Below are 16,609 nucleotides of genomic sequence, written 5' to 3' on the forward strand. Positions count from 1 at the left end.
GGTCTGGCATTATCTGCTTTATTGCAGAGGTTTAAAACCCACATTTATTACAATACCAAAAGGAGAGAGAAGAAAGGGTGGATGAGGTACAATGTGTCTCAGAAAAGAAAAGGAGGTGGCAACGGGGGCGGCTAGATAAAGTTATTAGGCCTGGATCCGACTTTAAGTCGACGCACAGGATTCCAGAAGTGTAGCGCTAATTCGCTCTTGTATCAAACTGGTACTCGAAACGTTCTTAGAATTTAATATATATTTTCTAAAGTAAATATGGGGGCGGCTGTGAAAAAAAGAGAAGAATAAAAAATAAAAAAAGGAGGAGGAGGATAAAGATACCAAAAGGAGAGAGAAGAAAGGGTGGATGAGGTACAATGTGTGGTATCCTCCTTGTCAAGCTCGACGTTGGTCATTTGGACCTATACATGGAGAAATGGAGCGAACCTGTTTTAGCCTGATTTCAGACTCTACGCTGGGGCTTGAGTCTGAACCTGTCTCCATTCTATTTGATTGAAAAGGGGAGGGGATTTAAAATTTGAAATTCCCTATCACAAGAGATCTGGTGGGAGGGGTTGTGTTTGAGTTTTGCACACAAAACATTCCCTCCTCCCCCTCCCCTCAATGACATGCACCAAACAGGTCATTGTCTTTGATGTTTCATTGATTAGAGAGAATCACTAACGAGCTATTCGACACTTGTATGGCTCAATCAATGACTGCAGTTCGGAGCCCTTCTGAAGTTCAAAGGGAGCAATTAAGAACTCTGGTGAGCCACGCAGCCACCCCTCCCTCCACTGTTTCTGTTTATTTTCAAAAGTTAGATGCGCCCCTCCTCCGCATTGCATTGATTTCATTGGTCGGTTTTGGTCGGTTTGAGAAGCTTTCGGTAGCAAGAGACACGTCATATGACACATCCAGACCAAGAGATGCAGTTCACTCAGAGAGTGGGCGGGTCTATTGGCTGGAGCCAGGCTAAACCTGTTTGGCCTAAACATGGAGATGTGGTACAGAATGACTCGTATATGGGCATAAAAAGTATGTCATGTGACATCACTTCCTGTACAGACAGTCAGACAGACAGCCATTGACTCCGGCCTAACAATGGCTACTGTCTATGACGGTAATCCCATAACATGATGGACTGGACTATCTCCATATATAGTGTTCTCCACATCTCCATGTTTAGGCCCTATCGCTCACATCCTAGGTGGGGTTGACGATAGGGCCTTTCTGTGTGGAGTTTGCATGTTCTTCCCGTGTCTCCTAGGGTTGATACCCTCACAAAAACATGAACAAACTCCCCCCAGAATGATAACAACTAGAATCGTCAGAGAAACGCTGTGGTTGGCCAGATAGTCAAGAATTGGCGCGACCTCGCCCTTTGTCGCATTCCACCCTCGTTTCTATGTCTGTGAAACACTATCTTGTTTATTAATAGCGACTTAAAAGCAGCAGGGGGCACACTGTGTGTGCGTGTGTGTGACCAAAATGACCAAAAAGCCACCTTTGGCCTTTTGACATTTTACAGTATAATAGTGTGTACAAGATGAACCCTTGCTTTCTTCATCACTCAAACATCTCCACCTGTTATGTAACAAAAGAATAAATACAAAAATAAAATAAACATGAAATGTAGGACTGGCCTATATTGACATAGATTTGTATTTGAATATTCTGATTTGTCCGTCAAGGCATCCGGTGGTCTATTGTCCTTTTATGTTGCAAAGGAAACAGAATCCTGTAAGCTAATACATACATTTTATTTATTTTATTCCAGTTAAATTATTATTTTTGTTCATACAGGTGGTCCATATCATAAGCAGGGCAATGAACAGTAAGGTGGTCATTATGAAAAATAAATTAAAACAAATCCATTTGGCTGAATGATTCCCCAAACTTGCCCCACATAGCCACTGTAGATCTTGCATTTTTAGTTTTCAATTCCAGAAATTAATATGAAAAAGTGAAGTTAGCGGTGCTATTTATTAGTTAATTTCATCAACCGTCCCACTAGCCAATCACAGCGTGCCCTGTGAAGCTTGACCAATCTGGGCGTACAACAAACTTTGTCCCGGACATTTTTTAACACGTTTTTTTCCCACAAAACAAACTTTGAGCTGTTTGTGCCAGGATGCAGGCCGGACATTGTAGCTGTGCTTCAGTTTACGTAAGCCGGGACGTTTTTTAACTCTTTTACTGCCTAATTAAGGATCTAAGGATGTCGTACACTGCCATCAAAGTAGCTTACATTTGCGATTTTTTGAAAAATATCCATCCATTATTTCCAACCGCAATCTTTTGTAAAAGACAGGCGTATCTCTCATCGTCGTGAAAAGTCGACCGGGAGCAGCCGTTCCAATGAACGAGGCTGAGGTTTGCCCCTCGGTTGCACCAGTCATAGAGCATAGAAATAGAGAAACTGTACTTCAAGAATGGCTCTTGAAGGGGGTTAGAGTGGCTATAATGTATGTAAAATACCAACAGCAGCACTGTTTGTTCAGAAGCTTATATCAATCAGGTAACAAATAGCACAAGAAGACATATTGAAAATATGCATTTATTCAACTGTTACATGAACAAACAAGTTCAGAAACATTATTTTCCCCATAGTATGGGATTTCAGATATTCAAGTACATGTAGATCATTGCATGTGTTTTCATAGTCAGCAATAGAAAGATGTTTAAACTTAATCATAAAAGAACTGTACAAAATGTACATAATATATTCATGTAGGAGAAATACAAGTCCCTGATATGTTCTAAAAAGATAGCCTATATGCATCTAAAAAGCAATGTCCATTAAATACCAGTAAGACTCCCTAATCGGGAGATAAGCTTCAGGTGATTTTAGGTCCAAAATGTGTTAACAATCAGTCTGGTGGCGCTATATGGGACAGATCCATGTTGATGAGTTGAGTGTATACATGGGTGGGTGACGTGACGTAACGTTTTCGCTGTCCTCGGTGTCAAACATGTATAAATAAAAAATATATTTGTCAAAAACCTTCTGAATATTGTGCAGGACATTAAGCTTTATGTGAACTTACTCAAGATTAAAACATTTCATTCCTCATTTCTTCAGAATCTTCAACCAAACATGGCAAAACTCATATGGTGTGACTGTCCTGACCTTGTTTCTCAAAGTGGGAACTTGAATAAAACTAAGAAAAAGAATTGCTAAAAATCATTTGAAAATGAATTTAGGCTAAAAAAAAATGTCTATTTTGAGCCTATATCTTTTCAAAGTCAAAGCATAATGTTTTCAGTCATTTCTGATCAAAAACATTTTGTCCCCCAACCCAAAATCATTTGGTGTGACACTAGTTTGGAAAAATTAAACAGGCAATTATTTGGACACCTATTGGCTAGAGAGGTCCTTCTTCTGTAAGGCTATTCAGCACTCCCAGCACAACTGCAAGACAGGTGTCTGAGGTGAGTTATGATTTTAACATTTTCATGAAATGCCATCTTGTTGAAACGTTGACAAACTCACCATTCTGGATGTCTTTTGGTGTGACACCTTTTCTTTAAAAAAAGCTTAAGTTATTTGAAGTTTTGGTCATATTTCCATGTAGATCTAGGCTGCTTTGTTATAGCTAGCATGCTGTTAGCATGCTAATGTGTACATAGTAGCCTCAAGGTAAACCTAAATGGAGAAAACAGTAATATGGTGTGACACTTAATCATATGGTGTGACATGTCTGCTTGTCACACCATATGACTTGACTGTCACACCATATGATTTATACTGTATTTAACTACAGATATAACAACAAATAACAAAGTTCCATGTTTCTTTTGTACATTTAAACATTTGTTTTAAACATTTTTACATAAAATGTAATTTAGCTTCATTCAGTGATACTTCAAATTCATCAGACAGAGCAGAAACCCCTTCAAAGAAACCTTAACATATTGTTTCAATCTAAACAATATTTTCTCTTTGTCTTAAACTATACATTGCATTTTCTTTTGTCAGCTGGAAAATGACAAGTGCTGAGAGAACGAGAAAGTACAGGGAGAAACTAAACAATGACCCAGCAAGGAGAGAGGAGCCAAAGGGGCGAGACTGCATTTTCTACGAAGAGCAGGAGGTTGTCTGTGGCATAGCAGAACCGCAACAAGGCAGCCGGTTTGCTACCCTCACCAAATACGACTGGCTGATGTACAATACAGTCTAAATGTATAATCTAATCTGATCTAATACTTTTGTACTTTCACTCACTGGACTGGACAGTGGACAGTGTTAAGGTAGGACCAGAGACAAAACTAGCGAAAATAGCTGATCTACAAGCTCTCAACACGTTGTGCTGCGAGAGCTTGTAGATCAGCTATTTTCGGAGTTGCGCAACCCAGCACTCTTTAGCTAGTGGAGATGTGGTGTAATGTCATGATTCCTAATTACATTTGTTCAACACAAAATGCTGTGTTCAAGTTCAGGAGACTTCGGAAAAAAGCAATTTACCTGAATGCTGAGTTCTGTTTCCACTAATTGGTGTTAATAAAATGTTGCCTTCAATGCCTTGGCTCCAAGTGTGGCTATGCGCCTTATTGTCCCTTTAGGATCCTTCTGCCGTGGGCCGGCAGAAGACTTAGGTGTGCGTAGCATTCCTGTGCACATCCTCATCATCCATCTACTACTACAATTCTTTCTTATCCCATGTTAAAGCCCTACAATAATATCCTGTTCAGAAATATTAAGGCCATGTTATCCTGGGTAATTGTTTAATCAATCAGTAGTTCAGTTCAGTACTAGGTAGTAATAGGTAGGTTAAAACACAGTTTGCTTTGACACATGAAGATATGATCATACGGTGTGACACTAAATCATTTGGTGTGACATTCCAAATAGTGAGAAATCATACCTTTATTAATGATTAAACCAAAAAAATGTTTATGGATTACATAGAGAATATTATCAGGAAGAGTCACAAATATTTGTGTAATTTTAGAGAAAGTTTTGACAGAATACATTTAAAATATGTTGTAAGATCATGAACATGGGCCTCACACAGAGTGTCGATTATGAAAAAAATATACAGATATAATTAATTTTCAAAAAACTATAGTGGATCACTGGTTAGTTATGATAAAGGACTTTGATAAAGTGAGTAACTTAAGAAAGATGTACTCCATTTTCATTTTATGAACAATTATTTTCATGTCACACCATATGACGATTTTAGGCACAAGTACAACAAACTGCTGAATAAAGTCTGATTCCAATAAAATATCTAAAAACAAAATGTATTTCCATAAGGTTGAGAGTGAGTAGAACAAAAGTAAATAACTTTTATGCCTGCAATTTAAAGTTTTTTTAAAAACACATTTTTTGGGGCGTCACGTCACTGACCCACATACTGTGTAGCGATTTGTGTGATTTTAGGGCAAAAACTGTAGGAGCAGTGTTCAAAAATGTGTTTAAAAAAAATCGGCCTGAAGGTGGCGCTATATGGGACAGATCCATGTTGAAGACATGAGTGTAGACATACCGTGTACCGATTTGCGTGATTTTAGGGCACAAATTGTAGGAGCTGTGTCCGTAAATGTGTTTTGCAAGAACCGGCCTCATGGTGGCGCTAGAAGAGGGTCATGTGAGAAAAGAGGAGATCCATGTTGATGAGATGTGTGTAGACATCTCTTTGTCTGTGGCAGAGCAACGCGGTGAGCAGCCGATTTGGGGGAGTCATTTGGTAGTTTTTTAGCTTTTTGGCGGGGGTCCCTGGAGCTGCGGGAGTCTCTGGAAGAGTGGAGGTTGTGGATTGGCAGACAAAGATTGTGGAAAATTTCACATGGATAGGGGCAACAATGGCGGAGATATGAGTAGGGCAAAAGTGTGACATGACGTGACAGACAGACAGACAGACAGACAGACAGACTGACTGACTGAGGGACAGACAGGCGGTGGAGGTTTTGATAGTAACTGCGACCTAATGGTCGCAACAACCTGTTTGTGACAGATGATAGGGCAGCTGTCAGAGCACTAAATGATGACATGGACATAAAACTAAAACATAGCAATGTTTAAAAGACTTTAATATAGCAATGTTGAATAGACCAGTTACTCTCATTCTATGTAGATTTGCATGCCTTTTTGGACAGTTGAATAAACACTATGCTGCTATATTGTATCTGCACATTATACCTGCACATTGTCATAACTGCTGCTATTTCAAATCAAATGTATTTATATGGCACGTTTAGTAACAACTTACATTGTACCAAAGTTCTTTACAGGGCTAAACGGAACAATCAATAATAAAACAACATACAGACACAGTCATAGTAGTCAAACTGTCAAGAGCAACATTAAAAACAGCAAAGCAAGACCTTCTTAACGTCATAGGATAGTGTGCAAAGTCTGTAATCAGGGGGATTCAAAGGCTTGTGGATATAGAAGAGTTTTGAGCTTGGAGTTAAAAGACCCAATGGAGGGGGCAGACCTACTGTATAACCACAAAGGGAATGTGACAAGCTATTGTACAGGACATAACTTGATTGTTGATATAAGGAGATAAGGAAGCTGATGGATCAAGAAGCATCAGAGGACATTTCACCAACAGGGGCTCATCCATCTCCATCTATCTGAGTGAGACCATAGGTTAAAATCACAGTAGCTTGTGGTGGTGTCAGTTCAAACCTTGGCTTAAGGATTGTACCAGGGCATTTCCTTCAGTTCAGGGAACAGGTCTGTTAGTTTTGTATCTTGTAGCAGAGACAGGAATGCCTGGCAGGTTTTTTCTCCCTTGCCCATAATTTTGTCCACAAGTTCAGTAGCTGCCTTGCCTGGGTCAGAGATGGCCATCAGGTTGAGGTACTCAAAGTCCACAATGAGCTTTTCTTCATGTTCACGTACACACTGGATGACATGGCCAATTTCTGCCATCAGGATACCTTGAAGTTTTGTCTTGTTTGTTCTGAGAAGCTCTTTAGCCGCCACAATGAGCCCTGGAAGAGAAAGGATAACATTGCTGCAATGAACATTTAAAGAACTGAAACCAGTCTTTGTAAATTCTTTGAATGTGAATTTACTATAATGTAATGTCTTTTTCAGAAGACATTGCAAAAACACTTCATTGTGGCCATTTTACTTTCAACCATCATCTATCCTCAACCAAACATGATAACAGAATAGGTGATCTATGTGTTGATGGTCAAGGTGATACTGTACAACATCACTAACTGTTCATGGTGAATTTGTCTCATGTCTCTATTGTTAGAGATGGTGAAATTATGGGAATATTGACTTTCCAACATGGCTTTGGAAAACCATAATGGTCTCTCTGCCTGCCTGCCTGTCTTTTTATCTACACAAACAGACTGTAAAGATTGTTCATGTTTGCCTATTTGTATTGTACATTACTGCATATTATATAATATTCCTATTTTAAATGTAATTGTTATCCACACTGTTGGGGAAGCTTGAAGTAGAATAATTTCATTGCTTACAATGCTGCTACCAGTGGGGGCATGCCCATTACTCTGACAGCCCAAAAACCTTAGGTTAGGGTTAAGGTTAAGCATAGTTATAAATAATGTTGTGTTTCTCTGATGTGCCCATAAGAGAGATGGAAATTACTCTCTGGTTCTGCAATGTTGAAAACCCTGATATCCCAGAAATTAAATCCAACAATAATTATTATTGAATTGCAAATCAAACTGACCATGCTTGGGCATTTTCCTTTGGCTCGAGTCATGCTGACCAAATAGTCGTTGGAATCTGCTTGGTGTTTTCTCTGCACTGCTGCCCAGCAAGTCATCTGAACAAACAACACCAGAACACAAGATAGGCATCATCATTCAGAAATACAGTCCAAAGTTACAAACATTATGATCAAGCAAGCATTATTTATTATTTACAATTTACGATTTAGCAGATGTTCTTAATCCAGAGTGATTGACAATAAACAAGGCAATAGCCTTGTTCCTACATCCTACAATAGCCTACATCAATACATACAAATTCCTCAAAATTGTAATGATGTACAGTACTTAAGTAAATGTACTTTACACCACTGCTGTGTAGAGACGGTAGGTACCTTGTCAAATGGTTGCAGTCCATGCAGGAACATCAAATCATACAGCACATACACAAATACATACATACATACATACATACATACATACATACATACATACATACGTACAGTACGTACAGTACGTACATACATACATACATACATACATACATACATACATACATACATACATACATACATATATGTAGCCCCCACAGTTAGTACCAGCCATGAACCAGCGACAACAGCCCTGCTAATCGGGCTCAGCCCTATTAGCACGACTGGTTGTGCGTTGGACTGGCGAGTGGGAGTCCCGGGTTCAATCCCCGCTCTCGCGCATCACTACAATCTGGCTTTGTCGGCAGGATGAGGAGTGTGATATTCTTGTGTGAGGGACATGAGGGACGTTGTGTGCGGTAGTCCATGGCGTGAAGTGTGAAGCGCGAGGACGCGCTTCAAAAGACCAAGGGGGTGATTGTAGCCCCAGCCAATAAAACCGACCCGCAAACACCCTGCCAATCGGGCTCAGCCCTATTAGGGCTTCCGCATATCACTACAATCTGGCGTTGTCAGCAGGATGAGGAGCGTGATATCCTCGCGTGAGGGACAGGTCCACGGCGTGTGCTGCAGCGCGAGGGCGCGCTCCAAAGATCAGGGGGGTGATTGTAGCCCCCACAGTTAGTACCAGCCCTGATAATCGGGCTCATTCCTATTAGCACGACTGGTTGTGCGTTGGACTGGTGAGTGGGAGTCCCGGGTTCAATCCCAGCTCCCGCGCATCACTACATATATATGTCACGGTTAGATAGAGAAACGGTTAGATAGAGAAACGGAGCGCTCGCCGTGCGGCACGGGGCGGAACAAGCGGTCGCCACAACAACGTCCTCCAGGCGGAGCCGCTCGATTGTCCACGACATTGCAAGCGACGCGAAGGCCAGCGGACCTTGGTCCTGCTCTTCGCCCCCGAGCGCCGCAGGCGCGAGTGGCCGCGAAGAGCGGGCCAGGGCCGCGCGGCCGGCGGAACGCCGTGCGAGTTACGAAGCCATGGTGAATGCAATCGTTATATTTATGCCCAGGCCGTAAGGCCTGGGCAAGCTAGGCTAGGCTAGGCTAGGCTAGGCTAGTAAATAAAGAAAGAGAGTCGCAAACGAGTGACGTCAGCGCCTTCACTAGTGAATGGCTGTCGTCGCCATCTGGTGGTGATTGGTGTGTGGTGAACGACAAAACAAGCGCTCTTACCACAGTCTAACCGAGTTACCCAAACTAACCGTAACATATACATACAATACAGTAGAGTAGACTGTGTACAGAGGGTAGGTACCTTGTCGAATAGTTGCAGTCCAAGCAGGAACATCAGATCCGCTCACTTTAAGGTTCAGTTTGAAAGGAGGAGGTTGCTGCTCAGCATAGTATGCTTCAAAGTAGCCTCTCAAGACAGTTGACTGCAGGGTGAATGGCAAATCCTGCGTGCACGCACACACACACACACACACACACACACACACACACACACACACACACACACACACACACACACACACACACACACACACACACACACACACACACACACACACACATTCATTCATAATAAATACATACATCATGTTCATAGCTATATACCTGTCTTCACACAAACACACTGCGCTAATTCTAATTATAAAACTGCAAGTAGGTTTAGGGACAAAGGGTAGGCATGGACAAAAAATAGAGCTCTTAAGGCCATTTCCCACTGTGCCCGATAACGATAAAACATGTCTGCGTTCACGTGAATTATGTCGGCGTTATCGTTGTGGTGTGGACTCTACCATCCACTATCACCCACTTCAATGGAGAAATATATTTGTTATCGTTATCGTATCGCGCCGCAGTGGGAAAAGACCTTTTGTCTTCTGAAATTGTTAGTGTGGTTGCAGACTACACAGTAGTACTTGTCCGACTTTATTCCATCCATCCATCTCTCCCCGTAAGCTTCATTTTGCCGTGCTACACCTCCCACAGCTTAAGTCAAATCAACTGGCTTCCTCTGGAATCGGTTTCTTGCATTTTGCTAAGAGATACGTTACATAGTTTAATTTATATAAATGTATTCCTATGTATTCCTGAAGTAATTTTCTCCATTGCATTGACTTTAATTACATTTTTAACTTTTCCCAAATATGGAGATGAAGACATCATAGATGTATGACATGATAGACCAGTAAGACTCCCTAATCGAGGTGGAGGCTGTGACAAATATCACAGCCTCCACCTCTCACGTCATACGGGCAGCCATAGTTACACCTGGAATGTTGAATCTCCATATATGGAGATAACCTACCCATCACACAAAGTCTGACCTCACCAGCCCATACCTGGGCATGGACGACTTATATCTCCATATACGGAGATGGCCATATATGGAGATACGATGACATCACAGAGTCCACAGCTGATGATGTGGCGTGATGTCATACAATACACAAACAAGCCCTATATAAAGGGGCAATTCTCACCAGGGAAGAGAGCATTCCCCACTAGCTGAGTATCTTAAGATGGTTGGATGTGATGATAAGCCACAAATAGGCCAAAAGTTTGTTTTACCAATTATCAAGAAAATACGGGCAGTTGACAGTTTGCCATTGTTACTCATTGAAGTTGAATCTCCATCTGAATCCCTTTTATGCCCATATATGGAGATCCCTGCTCTGAGTATCTGACATCACTAATCCCTTTTATGCCCATATACAGTATGGAGATCCCTAACAGAATCCATTTTATGCCCATATATGGAGATACCTGCTCTGAGTATCTGACATCACTGTGATGTCACCTGTTTATGCCTAAATATGGAGATCCCTGCTCTGAGTATCTGACATCACTGCGATCTCACCTGTGATGTCACAGTGACACATCACCTCAGTATCTGTGATGTCACAGTGACACATCACCTCAGTATCAGGCGTTACACGTATACATTGAGCAGGGCAAAGGTGTGACGTGTGTGACGGACGGACGGACGGACGGACGGACGGACGGACGGCCGGCCGGTGGAGGTTTTCATACTAAACTGCGACCTTACGGTCGCAATCACATGAGACTGATATATGAGCTTTCCAAGATATGGGTTTAATAATGTTTAAAAAAAGGCAGAGGCTCATGCAGAGCCTTGTGTCAAGCGCATCTCTGCCGACAGCAGTAGTAGTGGGCGACGCATAAATACAAAAAAATAAACACTTCTTTGAAACTGTAAGGGCTAAAGGGGGCGACAACTTTGGTCGCAACCCGCACGGATTGCGCTCCTCGCGTCTTCACAAAAAAACACACCTCAGGATCAATTTCCCCACTGGGCTCACTCATCAGGTGGTAGTTCCTCTCTCTCAGGTTACAGAAGGTATTCTTCTCAATCGGTGTGAAACGTCTCTTCTTCATCTTCTTCTTGATGTCCTGCCATACACAAGGACACCACGTTGATGAGAGGAGATGAGAAGGACAACATGTGGACACAGTGATGAGAGAAGATTTAAATGAGACAGCATTTCGTTTTTATGCATCACATAATGCACCACATATATGTAAAACTGCAGGTTTGCTTCCTAAAGGGATATTCCACGTTCAAAGAAACTTTTGGCCATTTTACCGTCTACTCAGTCTTGTGTGAACACCCTGGACAGATTTTAATTTGCTTTATTCAATATTTAGATAATATTCATTTTATCAGACACTTCCCATCCAGGGCCCCTTCCTATACAAACCCATTCCCATTGTAACTTCAAACTCTATTTTAACCATGATAGATTCATCAAAAACACCTGTCTTTTTTCTGGTGAATCCATATTGTCCTCCTAATACATGAGCTGGCCATGTTTTTTCGATAATCTTTGGTCAAATTGAAAAGATTTAATACAATACAAAATTATAAAAAATAAATGAAAAAGGAGGGTAGTATGAGACCCAATTCTACATGTTTCTGTCTCCATCTTGGTGCCCTCCTTGCCTTAATGTGTGATGGGCTGCAGCCGGGAGCAAGGTAGATGCGGAACTTGTGAGTGTCGATGATCCTCCCAGGTTCCTTGTAGACCAGCACTGCTCCGTGGTGTTCACTCTGCTGGGTGTCCTTGGCAATGACACCCACAGGACACAGGGAGGACACCTTCCACTTCACATGACTACCAGAGGACTGGACTCTCTCAACGACCACATCCTTGCCAGTGATGTGTAGAACAGCAAATACCTTCCCCTCCTTTCCCTGGCCTGAGTGAAGATAATGAGGAGGAAGGAGGGAGGGAAATTGTATGCAAAAAAAAGTTGAACACAGAAATATGGATACGGTGTTATACATTAGATATGGAAGATGTTTAGTTGTACAGTCATTATTAAATATGTCAGAGGCAGCATATCTTCTCACCAGCCAGGCACAGAGAGTGGGGGAGCTTGATGTACGTGATGGCAGATACATCCTTGTTGATCGTCTGTACATTGAATATGGAACCAGCGATCATCCAGGGGTTCTTGAGGAACCTGCTGAACTTGGACCAGGACAGGACAGAATAACGCACCGCAACTGGCTCCGACGCCTCAAATATCAAGCCTGTGAACACACACTCATATGTCCCCTCTCCTTTCAGCTGAGCCCTAAAGCGTGTGCCGCGCGCACACACACACACACGCACACGCACACGCACACGCACACACACACACACACACACACACACACACAAAAGGAAAGAATAAGAATGGTATTAAACCAGAAAAGCAGATGATGTCAAAGGAATGTCCAGACTCACTGCAAACGTCCTCTGGAGAGCTTCTCAGGAATGATTATCTCGTTTCCGTAGCTCTATCAAACAAACAAACACAGCAGATCATTTAGGATCACCAGCAACCACACATACAGTAGTTTTTATCAAGAATAGTTTGTGCTTTGAACACATCGACCTGCTCGACATCTTTGCATTTTTCACAGCGGGATATTGAGTACGCCTCATCTGAAAAAAAAAAAAAAAAAAAAAAAGATAGATCTAAAACACATATATTTGTAATTTTGGATATTTTCTCATCAATGGTGCATTTAGGCTGGGTTCACACTGGTATACAAAGCTACTGGCTACAATTCATTTTCAATAGAAGCCAGTGGCATGGAGATACAGTAATTGTGATTTCTAGATTTATATTCATGTAGGCTATTCATCTCTCACGTACCATTATCAGAATCATCCAGGTACGTATTCTTGAGTACTGTAGGAAGGCATTAAAGAGAAAACATTTAGTTGTGTGTAATCACTTATGTTGTATTCTCACCAACAGTTCAAAGATTTTCTTTTTTTGTTACCTTCCTCTCCACTTTCTATCTCTATCATCTTCATCATCTTCATCATCCAGTCTTCTATAGAGAGTAAAGACAGTGGACAGTTAGTGGTTCCCAGGCAGGTTGGAGGCTTACTGTGTAAAAATAATGATATTATGATCCATGTCTCTCACCAGAATCCTCATCCTCCTCTTCTTCTGAAGACACATTTACAGATGAATCCTAAGGAATATGCAAAAATAATGAACACATCTTTCAGCCAGATTCTGACAGTTTAGAAATTTAAATGCAGAAGCATCTTTTAAGCGACTTAATCTATGAACCCAGTTGAACTGTTCTGTAGATTCTTGATTATTGGCAAATCAATTATGATGTCCATTGTCCAAGGACACATCTGATTTGTCTTTTATGGACATACAGGGTGGACATAGTGGGTGCCAAATAAGCACCCACGGTGATTAATAAATGAAGCATGCGTGCACTGAGACAAAGGTGCAAATATTTCCCTTTGAGAAAGAACATGAATTTAAATGTGATTGGTGTCTAAAATTTTAATTCAATCTACAAAACATCTTCATCTCTCACACTCATCATGTCAGCGTCTGCCAGGGTTGGAGCTTCACTCATCTCATATCCTGAGGAGGACGCTATTGGTGCATGATGTGCCTTCAGCACCCAATCAGAGGCCTTATCAGGTGACCAGCAGTATGAACTTCCAGTTTCAGATGGCGTTCCACTGCTCACTGCTACAGAAGACAACAAGATATTATTACTAACCAGTAAGACTCCCTAATCGGGAGATAAGCGACCGTAGGTCGGGAGATATGAGCAGGGCAAAAGTGTGACGGACTCACTCACTGACTCACTCACTCACCCACGGACAGCCCGTGGAGGTTTTGGTAGTAAATGCGACCTACGGTCGCAAATAATATATGGGTAACTGGTCTGATATACATCACTGGCCAGATGGCCAAGAATTGATGCCGCCCTGAGGTGTCTTACTAGTTATTATTGTTGCAGCCGAGGGTTGCAGTATACCATGAGAAATGTCGCAGCTTGTCTCTGTCTGTGTCAGTCAGTCAGTCAGTCAGTCAGTCAGTCAGTCAGTCAGTCAGTCAGTCAGTCAGTCAGTAAGCACACATTTTTTACGTCCTTGTCAATTTTATGCCCATATATGCATTAGGGTGGATCTTAAATTACCTTTTTTAGATTTTCTTGAGTCTCACCCCCCAATTATGTTCCAATGTACAAAAAACTGCTTTGGTTAAAATTTGGTTGAATTTCAAGCATATTTAGAGGTAGCTCAATCAAGTCAAAGATTGTACATTTTATTGGTCAAAATCGAATTGCACTGCAGGCACATTTAAGTTATACATTACACATTATTCTTATACTAAGCACAGAAATTATATTTTTTAAGCTTACAAATCTAAACACAAATCTAATTACATGTTTGTCATATGTCAAACCAGAATTAATGTATTGTAGGAAATAGCAAAGCAAAGAATGACAAATTGCTATTTTTCATTTTACGTGCACAATGACATGTCTCTATTGCACACTCTTCAATCATACTCACAACACACAACAAGCACACAGCCCCACTTCCTTGTTTACCCCCAAAACCCCTGAAAGTCACTGCAGTATAGTAATTCAGTAGTTACTGATCAATTAAAGTTTGTTTACGGCTATCGGGATACTTATACCGATGGTTCTGCACAATTTGCAGCAAGTATGGGAGTTGGGACTCATCTTTAGTAATGAGACCACAATATTCTTGTATTAGGGCAACCCCACGCTCTGCATGATCATTGACAACATTCATCGCCTTCACTACAGCCAGAGCTTCTTGGTAGTCCACCCTGGGCTCCCACTCATCGGGATCAACGTCAAGGAAGTCATCTGGGAGATCTATCATTTTGAAAAGCACCTTAGATTTGGGAGACACAAAATCTTCAATGTTCTTCCTTGCAATTGTTCCAAGGTCAACAGTAATTCTCTTTATATGCCCCTGTTCATCATAAGTGATTGGAAAACCTTTGAGAAGCAGCTTTAGACACCTCAGCATTTATTGATGAACCGGATACCTCGCTGCTCGAGGTATCCGGTTCAGAGCTCCAGGAGCTACCCATCATGCCCGTTGGATGGCAAAGGTTATTTATTGTTTGAAGATCTGGATGTTTCATGGCCAATTCAAACTGACCCTCAGGGAAGAAAAAGCATGCATGGATTTGTGCATTTTTGCAGTTTGCATTTATGTGGAGGCATGGATTATGGCACCTGTTGCTGTCAGCGCTCCACTAAATGACAGCTGTTAAAATCGTTGCTGGAATATTCATCAATAAATGCTGAGGTGTCTAAAGCTGCTTCTCAAAAGTTTTCCAATCACTTATGGTATTTGGCTCCAGAGATCGTCAGACTTGCATTGTTTGACAGTCAAGTGAGCGCACAAACGAAGAGGCTGATGGTGAGAGCCATGAAAGATGGCAATGAAGATGATGAACAGGGGCATATGAAGAGAATTACTGTTGACCTTGGAACAATTGCAAGGAAGAACATTGAAGATTTTGTGTCTCACAAATCCAAGGTGCTTTTCAAAATGATAGATCTCCCAGATGACTTCCTTGACGTTGATCCCAATGAGTGGGAGCCCAGGGTGGACTACCAAGAAGCTCTGGCTGTAGTGAAGGCGATGAATGTTGTCAATGATCATGCAGAGTGTGGGGTTGCCCTAATACAAGAATATTGTGGTCTCATTACTAAAGATGAGTCCCAACTCCAATCCTTGCTGCAAATTGTGCAGAACCATCGGCACAAGTATCCCGATAGCCGTAAACAAACTTTAATTGATCAGTAACTACTGAATTACTATACTGCAGTGACTTTCAGGGATTTTGGGGGTAAACAAGGAAGTGGGGCTGTTTGCTTGTTGAGTGTTGTGAGTATGATTGAAGAGTGTGTGCACGTTATATGAAAAATAGCAATTTGTCATTCTTTGCTTTGCTATTTCCTACAATACATTAATTCTGGTTTGACATATGACAAACATGTAATTAGATTTGTGTTTAGATTTGTAAGCTTAAAAAATATAATTTCTGTGCTTAGTATAAGAATAATGTGTAATGTATAACTTAAATGTGCCTGCAGTGCAATTCGATTTTGACCAATAAAATGTACAATCTTTGACTTGATTGAGCTACCTCTAAATATGCTTGAAATTCAACCAAATTTTAACCAAAGCAGTTTTTTGTACATTGGAACATAATTGGGGGGTGAGACTCAAGAAAATCTAAAAAAGGTAATTTAAGAT

This window comes from Nannobrachium achirus (genome assembly GCF_963921795.1).
Source record: "Nannobrachium achirus genome assembly, chromosome: 12".
NCBI lineage: Eukaryota > Metazoa > Chordata > Actinopteri > Myctophiformes > Myctophidae > Nannobrachium > Nannobrachium achirus.